The 22,771-nt window shown below is 39.3% G+C and overlaps 1 long non-coding RNA gene across 1 annotated transcript in view; it reads right to left on the minus strand.

Moving 5' to 3' along the window:
- The window catches only part of LOC116961091, a 34,444-nt gene extending 11,907 nt beyond the window's left edge, over positions 1-22,537 (minus strand). The window contains exons 1-2 of the long non-coding RNA XR_004406764.2: positions 22,448-22,537; positions 21,260-21,408 (exon numbers count right to left, since the gene is read on the minus strand). This is a non-coding gene — a long non-coding RNA (uncharacterized LOC116961091). The remainder of the gene's footprint in view (positions 1-21,259; positions 21,409-22,447) is intronic.
- Between the last annotated feature and the right edge of the window lie 234 nt (positions 22,538-22,771).

Consider the following 22,771-nt stretch of genomic DNA (forward strand, 5'->3'; position numbering starts at 1 on the left):
GTGCACTGAGTTTGCCAAAGCTCTGTCTGCAAAGAACCTTATGAGCAGCACAGTGGGATAAGTGGGTGTGGAGAAACGATATACAGCCACCCTCTGGAGAGTTCCTCCTAGGAAATTAAATGAATAACTGTCCCTGCCATAAAAAATACAGTGGAAGGTACATTTAACTTATTTTATTATTTTTCATAGGAGATGCATCTTAATTTCATGGCACAGTAACAGAGCTTCCATGAGCTTTTATTAAAGTAATCACAAAGTTTCAAGGTTAGTTAGAAATGCTGTTATATTTTAAAATACATACTTCTAAGCATATGGGTAAGGTGGTGGTGGTGGTAGGAGTCTGCCACAGAGGTGCTCTATGGAGGTCAAAAGGAGATCACCATTTGTTTAATTTAAATAAATCAATTTGTTAAACAAGGAGCTGCTGAGATTATACAGTTAGAGGGTGGACAGCAAAGAAAGATAATTATTTTTGTTTGCATAAATCATTTTCTTATTACTTGGGGATCAGGGTGGTATTGTTTGGGTTCGAGAAAGGAGGGCAAAAGAAGATAGGTATATCAATTTGCTGATCAGGGTTACACGGGATTTTGCTGCTGGAGCTGGAGAAAGGAAAGAAGATCATTATTTTTGTTTAAATAAATCAATTTGTTGTGATCAGGGATCACATGGGGTTGTGCTGTTTGCAGGGAAGGCATAGGAAATTCTCCTTTATGGATAGTTAATTGTTGAACAAATGTTCAGGCACTGCACTATCAAATGAAGAAAGGACAAAAAAAAAAGCTTCGAGACCACAAAGCTGGATTTCTATTTCCTTCTTTTGAAAGACCCTGTCTTTGGCATCTTGTACTGATCAACAATTTGAGTTAAAACAATAGCTGTTACACTTTTAACAAACTGAATCAGAATTATATATATATGCATGTATGTGTGTATATGAAGCATGTATACAGACAATTAGTTAAGTAGATGGATAAATAGCCAGCCAGCCAGATAGCAGCTAATGGGGCCTGATCCTGCAAAAGTCCTTGTACTTTGAGGCAGTGCCTGCTGCAACTACTGGAAAAACTGTGACTGCCTTCCCAGGACATAGGATCAGTCCTCCAGTGGGGAATATTCATTGAAATCAATGGCCATTCTGTGCACATACACTTTAAGGGCCTGATATTTGTTGCTTTTTTCTGAGGCAATTAATGAAGCTCTGTGTGTAATTTTAAAGGCCCTTCATGAACTAACTGGAAATCTACAGCACTGAACATCAGTGAACTCATATTCAAAACTAATAGCTTCAGTATCACTGCCAAAAATTGACTAAGCGCTCTTTGTGCCTGCAAATGGGGTTCTGTAGGCAGTATCCTTCTATCTGCCTTCAAGGGATAATCTCCTCTTACAAATAAAACAATTGTTTCATTTGCTCATTGCAATGATTGAATGAGGCTGCAGAAATGAATCTCACCAGGTTTAAAAGCTCCCAAGTCAATCAAGTGAGGATTTGGGGAGTGGGTTTGCTTTCAATTAATGTGTATTGCTATTTGCAAAACTGGCTTAAAAAATGTATTTTCACAGTTTTGTATGTGACTTATTCAAACTAATAAGCAAACCATTCCTCTCACTATACACAAATAAAAGATGGCTTAAATACAATGTAAAAGTCAAAAATCTGTATCTGCAGGATCAAAGTGTCCCATATATTACCTTTGAGTAAAAAGAAGGAATAATCTAGTTAGCTTTTTATCAAATTAAACAACATTTAAGCAATTACAGAAAATAGGGCACACCAACCATCCCTTGTATGCTTTCAGAGTCAATGGCATAGTCCAGGGGATGAATTTGCATTTGTAAAAAGAATGATAAATCTAACTAAACATCTTTATTTTTACAGTACGTTAAAGAAGCATTTTTATTTAGTGCAGTCATATATCTCCACATTATTTTGAAGTATGCTTCTTTATTGCTTTTATGTCTTCAGAATTGCCTGAGGAAAGCATCCTTTTCTCCCTGTGTTTCATTGTTGTTACCCTTGTAGAGTATAACATGCACAAACTTGATTATGATTAATTGAGGGCTTGGGCAAATTATGTTTTTATTCCTTTCCATCTAAGTCTTCCATCTGCTCAAGGAAAAAAAAAAAAATGGAAATTTTACATTTATAAGGACACTTAGGGCTTTCTGGGTAAATCATCAGAACAACTTGTTCAGCAGTAATAGCTGCAAGTGAAGAAAGTCTTCCCTCACTCTTACGCCATCAACACGTTAATACATCTCCATCATACAAGTAAGGCTAAGAGACAGCAATAACTGGTCAAACTGCATTTGATCCAAAATCTTGCTGCAGACCTGGAATTTCAAACTGAATCCAGCCAGTTTAGAATATTGCTCAATTAGATCCTACCACCAAAGAACCACTTAAAGCAGTTACGTACTAAGTCTGTAAATATAAACACCTGTGTCCTTCGGCGTAATGCGTGTAACATCAGGCATGCTATTTATAAGAGGCTCTGATGAAGTTCTTACCCAAGGTGATGCAGCTGCATATACCAGCCCATTAAGCCTGGTGTACCACATCAGATAAGGCCCTTCCTTCGGGGTTTATGATTCAGGTATAAATGCTTGCCATCCCCTGGAAACTGGCAAATGAGGTTGCACTTGGCAGTCTGGGGTTTTCTTAATAGGATGAATGACAGAAGCAAGAAGTCTTGTTTAGCTTGTATGAAGGTAAGGAGGAAAAGGCAGGGCTTTTTCATTTAAAGACTGCCTTGTTCTCCAGCCTTGTTAGTGCATAGCACAGAGTGGCGCCTTTGGCCGATGAGAAAGCAAAATTATTGAGGAATTTGCTCCTCTGAGACCACAGAGTTGAAATAACAAAACCCCAAACAATTTTAGCAACCAGAATGCAGATACAATCAGTCTTGAAAAGGCTGGTCTGGCCAGCTGGTGGCATAGGGACAGGGGCTGTGAATTTATGACAAGGTCAACATCAGTGGCACTTTTCTTGCTCAGCCAATAAAGTGAATTGAGTTGCTGGCCTTGGCCCAGGCCCCTGTGAATAACACTCCAAATGACTAACACCACACCACTCTTCTTGAACCACCACTGAAGACTGGTTAAATCTGCACACCTTACACTGAAGGGAACTGTGGAGCACTGGTGTGATGTTACTGGAGATCGGCTGTAAAGGTGGTAACTCCAACAGGAGGGAGAATAATCATCACCAAAGACAAGCGTAAGCGTGGGTCTAATTGCCCGTAAAGATGACATCTGATGATTAGCAGGGAAGTTACTGCAGTGTTCCTGCACACAGGTAGACAGAGTTGAGGTGACAAAAAAGTGTCAAAAAAGGAGTCTGTGGTTCAACTGAACCAAACTAGATTTAGAGTTAGATATGGAAGATACACTTCCTCTGCCAAAGTTTGCAAAGATCCTTGTCGAGGATGTACTGACAGCAATGCTGTAAAACCTCTCAGCAGCACACTAAAGATTAAATTCTCTGGTAGTTTCACAGTAGATGAAGAAATCACTTTATGTAACAGACATGGTTTGTGTAGGAAAACCAATTCTGTGGAAAAGGCAATATGGATCAAGAGTCCTCCATGGCAGAGTGAACAAAGTACAGAGCAACAGATGAATACCACATGGCTGGTAATAGAGTCACTGCCCATACTATAGGAAAAAGCAGTCACTTCTTAGTAAGGAAGGGTGTTCTATTTGTTCTATTAATGAAGTCCAAAAGGGTTTTATTCCCAGTTGAGCCTCCCTAGCTGTTGGCCAAGTCACTTCAGCATTCTGGTTTCCAGGCTCACAAAATGGAGACGCTGCCTTTACCCACGACTGCACGGGGATCTTAGTGAGAATGATTCACCCGAGCAAACTTTTCCAGTGATATGTATCATCATTTCCTGCTGCAATGACACAGCTGGGCCAGAAGTGAGGGGTGTCTGATGACTTAAAGTGACCCCTCCAAGAAGCAATACCTACACCTCCAGGCCCAAATAGGACATCACATAGAAGATCTGGTGAGTAAAGTAATCTGGTGACAAAACTACTGATATCTGTGGTCAGAAAACCCTGGAAACGTTGTCCCAGCTCATTCTGGGGACTACCATAACGTAAACGTCCTGCTGCAGTCCTCCTTCCCTCCCTTTGCACACACATCATGTATACACAAGGGCACAAGAGTTAATTCAGTCTTCTGTGGAAAGCTCTGTGTGAAGCCTCTTTAATTGGGCTTTGTGTGAGTGTGTGAATCTCATCCTGATACTTTCAGGGTACTCGGGGACACATTAGAATGGCAGCATGGCAGAAATGGAAAATGCATTATCATTCGTTGGCAGCAAATAATTTATTTGATATCCGCCATCCTTTTTTTTTTTTTTTTTTCCCCCTGCTGGCTGTGTTTGTGATTGTATGTGAAATTAATTTCTGAAGAGTTTGGCTAATAATTATTGGTGAGAAGATCCTGTCAGTCTCTCAAGATAAACAAGAAAGAGTTCTGGCTGACACAGATTGCATGTCACATGACTATCGTATTTTTCTGATTTAATAAATATTATTCTTTCTGCCTTTTAGGAGCATTGCGCAAGATTTTTTTATCTTCTGATCTGACATGGGAAATGGCCAGTACATGCCAAAACTACTTCTATTATATAAAAAGGCAAATTTTCCTTATTTCATTTCAAGACAAGACATTTTTCAAATTAAAATTAATATGCATACAGATTATATCTTCTCTTACACAAATCTATGCAAGATGCTATTTAGGGTGTGCCTTTTCTCCTAACCACAAATTCTTCTAACATCAGATAAAAGAGATTTATTTTCATATTCCTATTTTATCTTCTAACTTTTGCCTAGTGGGAAAGCACAAAGGAGACAGGTGACCCCCCCAAAAAAACCTGTAGAAAATGATCTTACATCAAGGCACTTCGCAGAAACTCAGATGATCTCTTGGGAGTTGCCAACCTTGCCGACGATTTCCCTTACTGCCTTGAGCAAACTGCTTTCCTTCTTTGTGCCTCAGTTTCCTAACTGTAAAGTAAAAGGAACAGGAAGGTTCCTTTCCTTTTCTTTCTGTCTTATTCCTATTGCAAACTCTTCAAGGCAAGTCTGATCATACATTTAGCAGATGGGGGCTCCAAACTCAGCTGGAGCCTTCAGGCGTTACTATAGTATAAATAACAATAATGATGATGGAGTGGCAAAATAGACAGAACTTGTTCTTTGTTCTCTTTGTAACGTGAATCAAACTGTGGCTGGACTTATATTTAACACCACCAGCTAGTTTATTTATCAGCGGATTTATCAGAAGTGGTTGGGTTTAATTTCCTCTAATTCACACTGTATGAAAAATGGCAACTGTCTGATTTTAATCTATAACCTGATGATAGGGCTTCCCAGAAATAACAAAAATACCACATTCGATGTATCCAAACAGTTACTGTAGGAGTGCAGTACAGGCTGATTACGCCTGCTGCCTCACACCTCTGCTCCATCCCTTCCCTGCCTCATCTCTTCCAACAATATCTGCAAATGCCAGAATCACTGAAGCAGCACATAAATTATTAACAGTAATAAAAAGAATTTTGGGAGTTCAAGTGCCTTCCTTGGCATCTTGACTCACAGAAAGAGTTAATCTTTTGTTCCTAGACTGGCCTTTTATTTTTTAACCAAGAGGGCATGTGTTTGCTAAGCTGTCTTTTCTGTGCATGAAGTTAAATATAATAGTGCACTGGTGCTCTCACAGATTATCGTGGGATGAAAAATAATAATATATAAAAGATAGAATTCCTTTTCAAACCAATAGGAGAAAGATTCAAAAGCAGTGGCAATCAATACCACCCTGTGATCAACAGGAAATGCTAAGAATAACTGTATATCATGTGTGGCTTCAAATTTACAACCAGGACATATAATCTCATTGTAAGAAGAGAGTCAAGTTCAAGAACTTAGCCTCTACAGTAAAGCTCTCATTTTAACTAAAGAAGCTGAGGTCGACGGCCTCTCAAATGAAACAGATAAGGCGACATAGGGTTCTTGTCAGAAACAAATGTTATGTCTCTCCCTACTGAAAAGCTTAAAGATATTATCAGCAAAAGCCTAGTTGGGCCTGAAATGGGTCCCAGAGAAGTAATATTAACCAGGCTCCTGGCAGATCATTTATTTATCTCAAGCTAAATTCAATAAAGAGAGCCATATATAAGTGAGGGAAAATAATGCAGCTGCTAGTAATTTATCATTGGATGGAAAGTCATTGTTATCCTTATCTCTCCAATGATGTTCTATTTCCAACTGGTAATGAATTATGGGGCTTGCCACATCTTTACTATGTGACAGGTCAACACTACCTCATGGGTACTGTACTGTATTTATGCAATCGATAGAGAGTTTGCTGAGAAAATATTGGCAACCATTTTGTGAGAGTGACCTAGAGCTGTATGGCCTTATGATCAGTGGTGGTGGTCAGTGGATATAACACCATTTCTATACTCCTTTAAAACAAAGATTTCTCTAAATGCTTTAAAAGTATTTTTCACATTGCTCTTTATAAAACCAAGCATGTGAAGTGAACCACTGGATTGTTAATTATAAAGCATTCTGCTCATTTAAGCTGGCTCAGCCACTAAAGGGATCTTTTCTGTTCCTTTGTTGCACTTATTAGAGGGGATTTATTAAATCAAACTTCAGTACAGACTTACCCAAAATTATTTGTGCCTGTGGTGTTTGGGGCATAGCAGAGGCACAAAGAGCAGAGGTTTGGCCAGGCTGCTGCTAAGATGTAAGGACAGGCTAACAAGCAGTGCTGGGTGCCCCACAGAGCTCCCAAATTCCACGCAGAGTTTTAAGGTGGAAACCATGCAACTCAACACTCTGTTTACTTTCCTCAAGTCAGCTGTGAGGGACTCTCCCACCATGACCCCTGCAAGAGGAGCAGTGAAAAACAGCGGTATCTGATGGATGGCTTCAGGAGGAACAGCCCTGCTATAGGGACACTTAGCAAAAGTAAGGTTTCTGGAGTAGTCCCCTTCTCTGGCGCTGCTCCCCCATCCTTGAACCAATTATGTCCATGTTTTCTCTCTTCTCCCCAATGGGTTTGGCTTTCATTACTCACAAGAAGGGCTCATGTGGCCTGAAAAGTTTGGACTTATATTGAAAAAACAGAAATACACTTTTTCAATTTTATATGGTTTGGGGTGGGAACAGGACTATATATCGCAAATTATTAAAAAATTGGGGTTTTGAAAAACACTTTAAAAATAACAACTTCCAAACACATTTTTTTTTTCAGAAAAAAATGGAAGATTTAAGAATAAGCAACTTTCTGTCATTAAAAATTACCAAAGGAAAAAAAAACAACAACACAACCACATTTTGGCCCAGACCTCATTTCTAGATTAGGCCACTTGATCTTTGTGTCATTTAATTCACTACCTCTCTTTGAGCCTTCTTCTCCATTAAGAAACAAAAGACTACCCACTCATGGCCACAGATTGTTTCAAGAACTGAACAGTACAGAAAATCCCATTTTGATTTTTTTTGTTGTTGTTGTTGTTAGGTAGAAAGGTAGAAAAATACATCTCCATCAAGGCAGAGTAGGGATATATTTTGAAAAACAAAGGGAATGATACTTTCACTGAAGAGAAGCAGCAGCCATGTTGATGGTAAAAGTGACTGATTGTAATAATACATGGATTTTTAGCCATGCAAAGGAATGTCCAGAAGAGTGGGGCCACTGATGCTGAACCCACAGACATTTCTAAAAGGCACAATAGAACAGGATCGTACCCGTGTGACATTCAAATGAGGCAACAAGAGGAAAAGTAACGTCTCTTTTCCCATTATTGTGGGAAAAGGAAATTTGGATGCTCTGGCCAGCTACAGTTCACTTAAATAATATATTAGGTGACCTAAATTATATTAACTAAGGTGGCTAAGATTAAGTCAGATGAAAAACAAACGCGGATAGCTCTATCCATTGTTAAATAACGAGTGTGCTTCCTGGTCACAGAGACATACTGTGCCTTCTGGCATGCATATATGTGTTAATATGTCTCTTTGGCTCTGTATGTTTAGGAAAGTCTTAGTAATGGAAAAACAAGGGTGTTGTAGGTGAAGGCTGAAGTCCTTTGGCAGAGCAGCGTGTGCAAGAGCTTGACCAGAGCCTGCTGGATTGTACTTCGGCCGAGCCTGTGATAGCAGTCTGTCAACTCCATGAGCATTAACACTCATTCACAAAGATTCAGAAAGTCAAGGAGAGCATTACCATATCCTGGAGTAAATAACACTGTTCTCCCAAGTCCTGACTGAGATATAAATTCCATATGGTTTGGCTATACCAGAAGGGGTCTTGCTCGGATCATCTTAACATATGAAAGCTCTGATACTTTCACAATCAGTTAACTCAAGGGGTCATCTAGCTGATGCCAGGAAGATCTTGTCTTTCTTATAATAGTTGAGAAAGTATGATGGATTTTTACAATTTAAACAACTAATGTAAATAGCAAAAAAAAAAAAAAAAAAAAAAAAATCTAGGTGTCATAACTCCTATAAAACAAGATAATCCAGAGAAATATACCCCTTGAAATCAACTATTGACTTCTGAGTCTATCATAGCCAGCAAGGAGTCTGTTACTTGTCAGATATTCTTTCTCATGTAGTTTCAAACACACTGTCAAAACTGTAAGTTTCTAGCTCCCAAGCCTCCTACTTCCATACCAATCACTCAATTCACATTTTAATTTCCATTGTTTGGAGTCTTACCCCAAAATTTTTAAAAGAAAAAACAAAATCTAAAATATTGACTTAAAACTACTTAGGTTTACAGAGGTAAAGTCTGGTAAGAATGATGTATGTGTTTAATAATATGTTCCCTGGCTAATAAAATACTACATTATTTTTGGACTACAGAATTTAAATGGAAGGAAGTTTAACCATTAGGAACCTGTTTACTATTACCAAGAGAATAGCCAGTTGGCAGGTCAATAGCTATCAGCAGAAACAAAGAACCACAGCAGCCACCTGCGCTTAAGGTTTGTCCCTATTAGGAAAAAAATAAATGAAATGGCAAAAATTGAGAAGCAAAACTAGAGCATGCTAGGGTTTTTTTCAGCTTAAAAGTGAAAAATGGAGGTCATTGCTCTGGGACTACTGATTTCAGAGTTTAGTGCAAATGATAGCCAGCTCTTCCAGGCTGTTCAAGATAAAATGGGCAACACATATCCTCATCAAGCTTTTTCTCCAGTTAAATAATTAAATCAGAAGCATGTCGAACTATCTCAGACAGGTTCTTCACGGCATGAAGGTTAGCCGTGAAGGGAAGTGTGCACGAAGGGATGTTTCTCTTTCCTGCTTGAATAGTCCCACCACTGAGCCAGTTGGAAATTGGCCATTTAGAGTTGAAAAGGCCAGAAGACACCTGTGTCAAGTGCATCCTTCCTTTACCAGATGGAAATAATTGGAGCCTTGAGAAAGTTCTCACTTATTGTCATTTGAATGGGTTGGAGAGGATCACACCTGCAGAAGAGCTGCACTGTGTATCTCACAGACCAACACACACTGGGTAGAATCACATTCCCAGGAGTGTCAGTGGGACTTTTGTTGTGGAACTTGAGGATAAGGTTACCTATTGCCAGCAGAGAGCATTTTCAGAGGCAACAAAATCTTGTTCCTACCTAGTCTAAGACATACATCAAACCTGAAATTAAATACAGAGGAGAGGGTTTTCTCCCTCTGATTTCTTTTTTTTTTAACACATGAAGACTATTCTTCTCACTTTTACCAGTCAGCTATAGTTAATATGTTTTTTTTGTCCTAGAGACTTCTTTGCATACATATGTACGTATGTACTATATTGACATTTAAAAATCATTAAAAATTAATTAGCATCATGTGGTGATTCAGATATTCTCTAATATAAGCATGGGGAACACCTGTACTAGTAAATGACAACATTTTAAAGGTGAGTATCCTACATAACATGTCAAATACTCCTTATTATAGATACAGAAACATTACAGTCCCAATATCAGCTAGATATTGAAATATTGGATGTTTAGGTAATGGATAAACCTTCAAAGGAAGTAATTTTTTTTCTTTTATTTCTTGCCAATGAAACACCAAGACACTTAAATTCAGTTCAAGTTTGGGTAGTTCAAAGATCTTGCATTTTTCAGAAGGAAGTACCTTTTCATTTAATAAAAATTGGCCTAAAAAAATCAGAGGAGAGGCTGAAAATTCCCAGAGAAATCATTACAATTGATCCAGTCAAAAATCAGGATGGTAATTTTTTTCAGAACATTTCCTGTAATCACAAATTTTTTATGATTTCCATGATTTGATACAGAGGAAATTTTGGAAACCTCTTGCTACTTGGCTTCCATTTTAAGGGCTCTGCATGTCATACAGATTCAGTAGCAGCACCCGCAGAAAACCACTCTTGTGCTCCTGACCACCTTCTGGTGGTTCCTTAAGGTTTGCTAAAGTCAAACGGCACTCAGCCAGTTTTATACCAGTTATTCCATTTACAAGTTTACAGTGGCTTAACAGCTGTTACAGATATTAATGGCTAATCAATTACTATTCACGCAATTGTTCTTCTCATCCACAAGCAAAGTCTTAAATAAATGGGCAAATATTAACTGAGGCTCCAGTTGATAAGGTTTTCTTCCCCATACTTGTTAGTATAGGCTTCCCTTCTGAACTTTGATTAAGATATTTACAAAGTAAGAAAAAAACCCCAAATAATTAAAGAGTGTGATTGCTGCTACAGGAAACCTTTATTTCATTATCACCAGGACCTTTACCTGGACTTGTCTAAGCTTACATAACATTTTGGTACCCTGCCCCCTGTTTGTACAGCTGAAAGATGACTAGTAGTGAGAGCACAGCCTTGCTCTCAGGGCTCAGAGCCAGCATAGTGCCCAGTGAGCCCTTCAGCGTGCCCTGCAACCAAAGGAAACCTTCCACAATGGTCCAAGTTATCAAGGAAGGCAAAAGGTGATGTTGCCTGCAGCTTGCTACTTGCCAAAACACTATTGCCCAGGGGCCAGCAAAGGTTGAGACCAGTGCTCTACAGCTCGTGCCATGTGTTTACATAATGAGCAAACAAGCGCAAGGTGAGGTATGAAATCTGAATATTGGGGCCCCATTTATCTGCACAGAAATGAGCACAATGGCCTCAACAAAACTTTCAGAATGACAAGCTCACAAGGGTTTGACTGGATAACAAGGCTACAGGTCTAATTAGGCAGAGGTTGACTGCAGCACAACCAACATAGTTAAGACACTTTTTCAGCACATGCAATCTACACTTTTTTTTTCTTTGAAAGCAAATTGTCAACTTTTAGTTCTGTGTTGGCTTGCTAAACAGCATCAATTTTTTTGAACTTCACTATTTCCTAGAAACAAGCCTCCAAGTATATAAATAAACACTTCAACTGCCAGAAAAAGTATGGGTTTTGTAACATATAGGAACTTCAATACAAATATTTGAAAGAAAAACCTCCAGCTTGCAGGGTGTCTTGTTTCAGTGTGCTATGTCTTTGAAATTCTGAAAATATTCATGCACTGATTTTTAAAAAAATATATCTCAATATATGCAATTCTTGGTCTCATCTGAGGTAATACAGGAGTTGTGGAGGGAGACACCACTACATTTTTCTTCCTTTTCTTGTACAGCCTAAATTCTGTAAGTCAGATAATTGATCTGCAAGAACAAGCCAGGACGGGTAGTAACCTAGCCATGACAAACTCCCTCCCTGTCACTTGAGTTTTTAAATCAAGGTTGAATGTATTTCTAAACTATGTGCTCAAGCTCTACCACAAGCTCAATACAGGAATCACTAAGGAAAATCCTCTGGCTTATGAGAGTCAGCCAAGATGATTATAATGGTTCTTGCTGGACTTAAATATCAGCAATATAGGTGAAATAGAAACTATGTTTGAAATTCATCCACATGCAAAGCCCTGTGATAAAACTTTGAATAGAATTTCAGCCAAAGCGCTTAGAAAGTCTTAGGCCACCCTGTATCCAGGGTGATTTTTAAGGGAAAACCCTCTGAACTACACATGGAGAAGAACAGCTATGTCAAGACTTATTAAGGTTTTGTTTTGCATACTGTGCGAGGAAATAAAAAGCATTGCCTTCTGCCCCAGGGTTGCTGCTGGAAGAGAAAGACCAGCTGGGACCTCTTGTGGAATGCAAAGGAAGCTTAACATTTATCTGCTTTTGCTCTCATTGGTATTTGTTGGAGGAGCACTTCAAATGTGCATCTCCAAGAAAAAACAAACAAACAAACAAACAAACAAACAAAAACCAACACTCAAAGGAAGCTCTTTTTTACCTATCAGCAAGTTTCAGAAGGGCTGGAGTCAGCGGTGGCTTTGGTGCATATCCTCCAGGCTCAGAATAGCCAGTCTCTAATGAGTAACGCTAAGGCGCCAGCGTAGGACGCGCACCTTGTAGCGTGGTGCATGAGAAACTTGGGTCTATGAACCCAGTAACTTCCCCATTTCAATGTCTATTGTAGAATAAAATTTATCAAGGGAAATGCTGACTCCACAACTCACTAACATAAATCATCTGTTGAAGGGCAAAACACATGAAATTGCCTTGAGATTTGGAGCAGTTTGGGAAGCATATGATTTTATCATACTGCATTTGGCCAAGGCTTGTTACTGCCTCCCGAAATGGGCAGGTGCCCACTGCTCCTCCTGCATGGATACACAACCCAGGTCAGTGGGCAGAAACTGGCCACAAATGCATTCACACAAACTGTACGTGGGTATTAGTAAACACACAGGTTTCACCATAAAGGGATTATATGACTCTTCCCCAGCATCTGGAATGTGCATTGTGTTACCAAACAAAGGAAATTATGCAAAGATGGTCCCAGAGGCAGAATAACCACGATCCGGCTCCTACTTGTGAATACTGGGCAAACACTTACTAGCCACAATTAATTACCTGCCTCTGCTCGTTTTGTTAAATGATCAAAGTAATACATCCACTGGTTGTACATGAATGTGACTATTTGTACAAAATTACATTTATACAATAGCAGTGCAGGGCCAGATCCTGCCGTATTTGTCATTATTCAGATGCAAGTCACCTTACTGAGGGAATTGCTTCTAATTACTTAGCATCAGGACTGCAGGATGCAACCGGACTTCTGCAATATTAAGGTGATAAGGATATATAGCAGAACAAGGGTAGAATCAATTGTTCTTAGATTTCTTCTCTTCCTCATTGGCCCACCTGACACACATGAAATATTTGTGAAATCAATTTCAGAATGACCAGATGAGGTATTGAAAGTACCACAGTGAGTTCATCAGTTGGCTCTTCCAGGAACACTCCAGGAATTAGGATGGAAGCATATTACTTCCTTTCCCACAGGATAACTGCAGTGAATACAATAACCCCTGTTCTAAGAGATACTGCTGTGCATGCGGCCTCACTCACTCTATCAAATGAACATCGTTTGCCTCCTTTCAGCAACAGCTGTGCAAAGGGTCATTCTATAAGCTTAAACTTTCCTCATTCCTTCAGCACTGTGCAGTATTTTATATCAGCACTGACTCACACCAAGGTTCTTCAAAATCAGTTTTTCTGGCTCCATTACTCACACGCAGTTGTATTTATCCCTGAAAAGCATATGTGGTCAGTTCATCTCTTGCATGATCCAACCAGAACTGGGGATCTTGTTCCTGAGTTTGGCTGTCTGAAATGAGAACTGTATTATCAACGCATCTGGAGTAGAAAACACAGAGCAACAAGGATACTAGCAGGGCTTGATTCTTGGGCCACTGAAGTCCTTAGGCACACTTCTTCTCCTGCCCACACTAGGTTTTGGAGGCAGACTGATAATCTTCCACCTCAGGCAATTCAGTCCATATTTGTTCAAAACAAGGCAGAAGAAGTTTCGCAGGCCTTATTAAATCCAGTCCAGGGTTTTGCTCTCCTTATGAGAGCTTTGTATATGCTCTCCTGACACAGAAAAAGGAAAACTTTGCAATAAAGGTATGGAATTATGTTCACTAAGAATTTTGATAAAAGTGCCTACAAAGGAGCTCTATTTAGTGTCAGTGCAGACCCTTTAAAACACATACATGAATATTTACGTAGTTTCCCTTTCTTTCAGAAATTGTTTGTTGTGCTATTTGACCATAGTACTTCTCCAGCTCCCAATATTTTTGGATAATGTTCTTGCCTTCATTTGTAATCACTCTTTATTCAGTGTGGAAGATGGATTTTTCCAATTTTGTGCTATTATATACCTTAGCATGGAAAGGATTAAATGGGTTTTTCTTTTTCCTTTTAGTCCTTATTTAACTGCTTGTGAGCTTCAGGGATTTATATCCCAGTAGGTCTAATTCCAGGATTATAGGTACCTAGATATCCAGTAAATCATTTAGCAGAATATAGGTTTAAGGCAACTCCAAATAACCCCTCCAGTTAGCTCTCCAGCTAAAATCTGAAGTTAGCTAGAAGCGCCAGATTTGAGTAAGAGTTGTAAAGTAATACAGAATCACTAATTTAAAGTCTGATTCTACTTGCTTCAAAGGCACTGATAAAATTTATACCCACTTCAGTGGGACCATGTCAAGGCCTTAAAATCCTCTTGCTTTAGATGCTTTCCTTCTCCCTAGCCAAATGCTAATCACAGTTTCCTCCTCCTCTGATTTAAGGTTCACTTCTCATTCCCATAACTGTTTCAGGTTTTTTTAGATAAACACTGTCAGGTTGAGTTGACCCAAAATTTAGATTTATTAAAAATTAAATAAAATGAGCTACAGAAATCTTTCTGTATTTGTTTTTCTAAATTCCAGTGAAAGCAGCTGCTCGGTTTAGACTTCAATTTTCCTTGGCATCATCTACAGCCTGAACATTGCAGCACTGTGCTCATACATGAAAACAGATAAGGACAGAGAAAAGTGAAATTGAGTTACAGGTTTTCCTTGTTTGGTCTTATTGAAAAGTAAGCATATGTTATTAAGGATCAAAAGCAAATCTGGTTTCTTGGGATCCATCATTTGGAATAACCAAAAGCAATACTAATAGCAAACATAAGGAAACCAGTGCTTTTAACGGCGCCTTTTAATTTGCTCATGCCCCTTTAAACATGGCATAGCAAATGAGAAAAGCTTTGCCCTGGCAGAGCAGTTAGTACAGCCATGGATCTGTGCCAGTTCTCACCAGGCGTGTCTGAGGGCTTGTCATGCTGTGTTTTAGGTAAGGCATTGTTCCACTGGCACTAACACCAGGAGTGCTGGAGAGGCACAGGTGTTTCCAGGTCAGGTTTCTGGTTTGGTTTGAGATGCACAAGGGTGTTAAATCCATCATTTGATATATTTGTAGCACTGACTGATTCCCTCCAACCTGTGTGAGAAGGTGCTTTTGTACCTGACTCTTTTTCTTGCAGTAGAGAGTATTATGGAGCAAGAGACTGCAAAGTGACACAAACCACAGCACAGAGACCACTTACTTACCACAGAGAGGGAAAGAACCTGGTTGCTCTAACAGGGCCTGGAGGAAACCAGGACGGCATCTGGGGTGTGGTAAGGTGATAAAACTGAGCATCCCTCCTACCCTTAAGGGTAAGTGCTTGTTGAAACAATTTTTATATTGGGCGTGTCAGAGGTGTGGACTCAGAGGATCTGCCACAGCCAGAATTAACATGTGTTCTTCTTCTGTAGAACAGATATAAAAAGGCCTTTCTAGACAGAGGCTTTTTGCCTGCCTGAGTGTCAACACAAAGTTCATTTCAGGCAAGTTCTGTGGTGAAGAGAAAGGTAAAGTTAGGTGAGGAGCCCTTCCCATCAAACCAAACTTGAAGGAAGGCCAGGACTGCAGGGCTGGATTAGGACTGGGCACATCCCAGCACATAGGGTGGTGAGTAACATGCATCACCTCAAGAAGGCACTGAGTCTCAGAAACGCACCTTGTATTTGCAGTTCCCTTCCTCATACGGGATGGGAAGATGGGATTATAGTTTATTAGCTTTCTGTGCACTACCTATCAGCCTATGCACTGGCTCGGGCAATTAGGTCAGTGAATAAGATGAGCAGACAATCAGGGTTCTCCTTGCCTACATGTCCATCCTGCAAGGAGTGGGCAACCAAGCAGGTAGACTTTACTCCTGGCTTGCCTGTGTCCATGGTCCAGATAGCCAACAGAGGACCACAGAGCATTCATTTCATTTATCTTTATCTCCTGCACAAGAGAAATGAAGTCATTAAGTAGCCTTCCTTTACTGACCACTCAATCTTCTCCATAAACCATTCCCCACCTATGGCCACAGCATGTTCAGCTCAACCCTTTTAAATGGGCTTGAGAAACCTGATTTATAAATGAATGAACAGTGAATATGGAGAAATAACACATTCCACTGGTGCCATGTCATCTTGGTCCATCATTCATAAAATTTCATGTATATCTAGACCCTGTCAACAGATCTGCCTCAAAGAGCATGCAGGATCAGTAGTCTGTAGCTTCAGAAACAGACAACATCTAAATCCACCACCATTTCAGTAACATTTCTGCCTGAATATGATAGATAAGGATTTCAGGAAGGCATGTCAAAGATAAAAGGAAAGCTACCCCTTGCTCTTGTTTAATTTCCCTTCCAATTTCCTAAAAGGCCTGTTGCGGGAATGACTGTCACCAGAAAGATACAGGGCCCAATTTACAGCCATTGCACAGAACTGCAATAAGCAGTTGCAGTCTATAATTTTCAAGTAACACCACATTTATGAAAACTGCAACAATTCCTTTTGCCGTGATTTGTGGACTCTGATGGCAGAAGAGCCAACCGCTCTCTCATGCAGCAGAGAGCAAGAAGAGAGAAAGATGAAGAGAAACAAACTGGCTGCTGCCTCAGCATGTAGACTGCAAAATAAATACAAAACAGTCTTAAAAAGTGTTAATAAAATATCCGCTAAGAGTAGAAGGGGAGATTAGAGCTGACAAGCTGGCCATAGGGCCTTCTTCAGGCTCTTCCAGTTAGAACTGAGACAAGATGACAAGTTGAGAAAATTGAACTATGTTGACATGACCTGCATTTTCATAAATTTCCTGCTCCTTTTTTTATATTAAAAAAAAAAAATCTGCAAAATAAAAAGGACAGGATTCAAACAAAGCCCTGTAATACTGTGCAGTTCTCCTAAGCATCCTGTACTAGGCTTTGGAACAAATGCAAGAATAACTGAAAGACCCATAACAGACAATGAGGTATATTTACTGAGTAATCACCTCTAATTTTTTTCACCAAGGATTCTATTTGAGTGGAAAGACTTCAGCATGAGTTGGATGAAGTCCCAGATCATCCTGCAATTTTTAGGGAGAGCAGTGTTACTACTGTAAGAGCGAACCAGAAAATATACTGGTTAGAGCTTATTATCTTTTGGGGTTTTTTCAAACTCCTATCAAAATCAGCAGAAAAGCTCTCATTAGGTCTAATCCCTTTCTGAAAAACAGTTAAATTCTTTCTGAATTGGGATTAAAGTTGTGGCATTTGGGAAACACTCATGAAGAATCGAGGGATGCTTTTATAAATGGCTGAAACAGCAAGCGTTTACTCCCCTTACACCTCTTAAGAGTCAAACCCAGAGTTCCACATTATCACTATTTCACTCACTCTGTACTTCAAGCAACTTCAATATTTTAAATCTGAAGCATCTCCTTCTTTTTCTACCGAAAGCAACTCCATTATCAAATGAATGACAGCTATGCCTCTAGTTTTGCTGTCTGGGAGTTTCTTTCCCAATCCAACATTTGGGACCTGGGAGTTTTTCTCTAAATTGCTCACACTAAGCAAGAGATTTTCCAATTACATCATTTTATTTTTATCACCATCGTCATCATCATTATTATTGTCCTAATCTTTTCTCTCGTGTTTTAGTTATTACCTAATCGAGATGTATAGTGCTGCACAGCACGTAGTCTGCTTTCACATTTCAAATGAGCATAGCCATGCAGAGATTAGAGGTCCAACAAAGAGTTTATCATAAGTGCATCTAGTATTGTTTCTAATCAGTGAACTACACAACATCAGTACAATTGAGCTAAAGGCTGGCAGGTTACAGAAGTATTCCTCCTACAGTGAACTCAGTAATAAGGATGTTTCAAGAAAACAGGTTTTTATTAGCTTCAATCATACTTTCAGTTGCATGGCTGTTTTGATGTTCACTCCACCTTCTTTGAGGGGGCAGTATAAGATGTAAATCTTAATCCCTTCTGAGCACAGAGGGCTTGAAAGGCAATAGAATAAATCTGTCTTCACTATATTAAACATGTAAAAAGCAAGGAAGACCCTCAACACAGAGTTTACACCTCTGTAACGAGCTCTGCAATCCCAAACCTCATCAGAAGAACTGAAGTCATTGGTCTTTCTGGGGAAACTATGCCTGAAAGGGATGAAATTTTGGTGAGGGCCTTCTTGCAGACCTTTTTGTTAAGGTTGTGTCAGAAAGTGTACTCATCTGTGGTGGAGCTAGCCTCTAAAAATTAAGAATTTTCTGGGCTTCTGAGACATCATAAGAGAGCTGGACTTCTTGTCAGCTAGGCTCCTGCCTTGAGTTTCAAGATCTGTGAATGTGCTGAGCACAGTCCATTCACTAGTACTTTAGGCCAGTTTCTGCTTAATGAAGTCTAGAGAGATGGTAAATGATTGTCCAGAGCCTGCCACTTACATAGAGTGGACACTGTCCCTGTGCTAGAACATCAGAGATAGAAAGAGGCAGAGCAGCAACAAGCTTTGGCAGCACAGCAATGATGAGGGACCAGGCAGACCAGAACAGTAAGAGCTCTCTTGCTCACTGGCTTCATTCATTTTCTTACCCAAACAACCAAGGCTTCCCCAGATTATCAGGTGGGACTCCTAATGAAAGAAGTTATGTAAGGGCAGAAAGTTTGATTCACCGAGCCGCCACACTGGCAACACATTTACACAACTTCCCCGTCCAAAATCAAGAGGTTTAACCTGTAGGGATAATTGCACCCCTTTGGCAAGGGTGGTAGAGAACACTTAAAAAGGCAATCAAAGCAGAGAAAAAGGGAAAGTGACATCATTTTGGATAATTGGAGCAAAGAGGTAATACATATCCCAGTGTCACAGGGAAGATTGGCCAATGCAATATGCATTTATTCTTATCTCAGAATTGTATTTATCAAAGTAAACTGTGCTTAAGTTAAAAGAAAGCACATAAATCTTCTCTTATTGTCATCCTGCAACTCACAGAAGCTGCTAATTATATTATAGATCTTCCAGAAGTATGTATAGTAATTATCAGTTTCAGTCACATTAGTAGACTTGCAAATATAGTTTGCTCTTTGCAAGCCTGCCAGAACCAAAGGGTTAGAACAAAAAAAAAAGGGGGGTAAATCAGCAAAGACTCAAGAAATCAAGTGAGAAACCCTAATTGTAATGGACCTACTCTGATCTGCACTGGATGAAGACACCACCGTTAAGGGATACACAGGTTAACTTGTTGAACTCTTTCATTTTGGTGTGCTCGACCAAGTTATGAGTTACGTCAGGTTTTCCCGTGTGGCCAACTCATAACAATTATCAGGATCTGACGTGGGCCCAAACTCAATGTATTAGAATCAGTGAGAGCTCTTTTCAGTCCTTAAAATCTTTCAGAAAGAAAAATTGATGCTAATGTCCTTAAAGTAGGAGTAAGTTCAAGGCCTCTGGAGTCCTCAAGAAACCCCTTGATACTGCATCCATCTGTGGATGAATGGAAACACCACTTTTTGTCACTTAAATAAACAGGCAAAAAGGAAATCTAGTTAAATACCCAGGGTCTGGTTATACTACGTACTTTCTCCATATACCATAGCTGAAGATAAAAAGTGTTACCAGGCAAAAATCTTAGGTATTATATATATATGTATACATATATGAGAAGAGCCACTTATATTACTAATTTGTTCTATTTGTCTGGGTTTCAAATCAACTGAGCACTGGCTGGAATACTTAAACCAACAGGAATTACGTGGGTAAAACACTGAAAGGTTGGCATGCAAGGTAGAGTTTTCCAAAGCATTATGTGACTTACAAGCTGAATTTCCAATATGAAGTGGTTTTTTTATTAATTACTCAAGTCCAACATATTCTTTCACAGAAAACATAGAAGTACTAATATATATCTATTCAGAACTAAAATTTCTTCCACATTACAAACCCATATGAAATCATTATTCAAATCTCTGTTTCCTCAAAAGGGTGGTAGAAATGTAATAATGACTAAAATAATAGCATAGACAAATGATTAATATTTTCTGTTAGGTCAGCTGGGGCATTTAAATACCATGATCTTTTCCCACCTTAAGCACAGTTTATTCTGCGAAGCCACAAAAATAAGATAGAAGTATGTACTTTGTGAATTATAAATTGAAAAACATTTTGATACCTTTACTGGAAAGGTTTAACATGAGTGCAAAGCCATATTATTAATGAGAATACGCCATGCAGTCATTTAAATAAAGACATCCTCATATTGCTTTGTGGCTCTAGTGTCTACTCTTGCAAAGTACTGAGTTTCCTCCATTTCCATTGAGAATAAGAGTTTAAATAAAAATGGAAAATATTCTTCTGTGCCCAGCTGGATGGGCAATGTTTAATGTGTAACATCCTCCTTGGGAAAAGAATCTAAAGAAGAGTTTCAAGATTAATATCCAATTTCCAGGCTTTTACACTACTCGGCAATCACTCAAATCTAACAGTGAACCAAGGGAAAGATTAAAAAGCCAAAGGCCACAAACCTGTTTAAACTAGTATAGTGGGTTCAAAGTTTCCTCTAAGATCTTGAGCGATAGTTGTCAGATACCACTGAAGTAAAAACCTAGGCAGCCCCACAGATAAGCTCCTATTTACTCTAGATGAACTGAAGAACTATAACGAATCACACTTTGGACCTTGTTCTTAGCCACAATTAATACCTGATTGTTTTGGTTACTCACTAAAAAGTGACTTCAGTATAACCTTTTGGAAGTGTTTAGGAGCAAAATGAGCTGGAAAAAAAAAAAAAAAAAAAAAAAGAGTTGCTGCTGCCAATGGGGAGAAGGATGGTGGGAATATCCAAAGCCATAGTGAAAGTACATGAAAGCGCCTGCAGTCATTGATATTCCTGTTCTTGCTGAAAACTTAGTGGGAATCCCACTGAGTTTGGAGACTGCAGGACAGAGTGCTCACAAACAGAAGTGTATGTGTGAAAGAAAGCAGAGAGAAGAAAGAAGCAATAATGCAGACTCCTCACTTACCTATGCTGGGCATCTCCAATCCACTGGCTGTTACATTGTCTTGACATAGGACTGGTTTTAGTTTTGTTACTGGATGTGATCCAGATCCTTATGTTCCAACTATCACCAACGGGAATGACAATAAGAATCCTTCCTCTCTTTCCAGCCACCTTACAGAAAAAAATATGGTACATTTTGAGGAAGACAAACCATTTAACTGTTCTCCTTTAAATAAAGCAGAGCAGAAGTCCATTTGAAAACTTCAAACACTGAGACTAATGAAGGTAGAAAAATATAATCAGTATTTATTATGCTCCAATAGCACACAGTTACTTATATGACTGCTCATCCAAAATACCAGGTACTGAACACAGGTAGGGCAAAGAATCTAAACATACAAGGGGAACTAGCAGAAGACGGGACAGTATACCGGCTAAGTCAAATGCAGTATTTTTAAAAAATCAGTTTCATTCTTCAATGACAAAATACAGACCAACTTTCCTTTTATTAGAGAAGACAGAAAGATTTTTCTCAGTCTGCAAAATATTTGTGTATTATCTGATGTCCTGAGCTGATTAACTGCTGAAGTCATACTCTGCCCTAGCCTGCAATCCCTTTCTTATAAAAGAGAACTAAGCTAACCTTGTTGATAGTTAGGGAAACCCAAAAGCTTTCAATAAGTATGAAATCATCTTATATCTGAAGATGAACGTCTGTCCTTTGCAGTGAGATTCACAGGATCTCGTCTCTTGGCAGCTGATAAACAGTTGTCACAGCTGGGCAGGATCAAGTTCTGAAAAACGTGTGTTGAGCTTCAATACATTGACTCCAAGGTCACCAAGAAAACAGGAAACATCTCTAACTCCATGGATTATAAAGATTCCTTGTAACTGTAACAAGTGCTTACAGTAAATTCCATTATAAGGAACCTCCACCAATAGCTAGACCTGTAAGTTCTTATAAACAGGGTGTGTGTCACTTGATTCTTTGAATCAAGGACATGTCTTAAATCAATATGAGTGAACTGGAGGGGAGAAAGGCTGATACATTGTTCATTATTTTAGTCAGGTTTCACATTATTTTCTAGAAATGTAATACCATGTCAGTTTTTATACTGTTGGGTCCCACTGCATCATCTTGGACGAAACTGCTGTTACCAGTTCAACAGGTTGGTGCTTCACTGTGTGTTCTCTGAGGATTGTCACTGACCTGTCCTCCCTGGTCTGGCCGAGCAGTGCAGGTAAACAGCCACTGCCTCTCCCTGCGAGCGACTCTTGCTGGCAGCTACTCCCAGTTCTGGAAAACAAATTGCAGACCATTATCAGCTCTTCTGGTAATTGCTGCAGGATGGAAACTGAGAGCGCAATAAATCACAACATCATTATACTAAGGCCCAAACGGTCTGGCGTATTTTTGCTTAAGATGGTTAATACAGAAGTGGTGTAGACTACAATGGTAGATAAAAATATCCTATACTGACTAGTTTGCATGTGGGTTTTTTCCTACCTCTTCATATTATTCACAAACATTTTA

Source organism: Tyto alba, unplaced genomic scaffold, assembly GCF_018691265.1.
Source record: "Tyto alba isolate M040663 unplaced genomic scaffold, T.alba_DEE_v4.0 Super-Scaffold_26, whole genome shotgun sequence".
Classification (NCBI taxonomy): domain Eukaryota; kingdom Metazoa; phylum Chordata; class Aves; order Strigiformes; family Tytonidae; genus Tyto; species Tyto alba.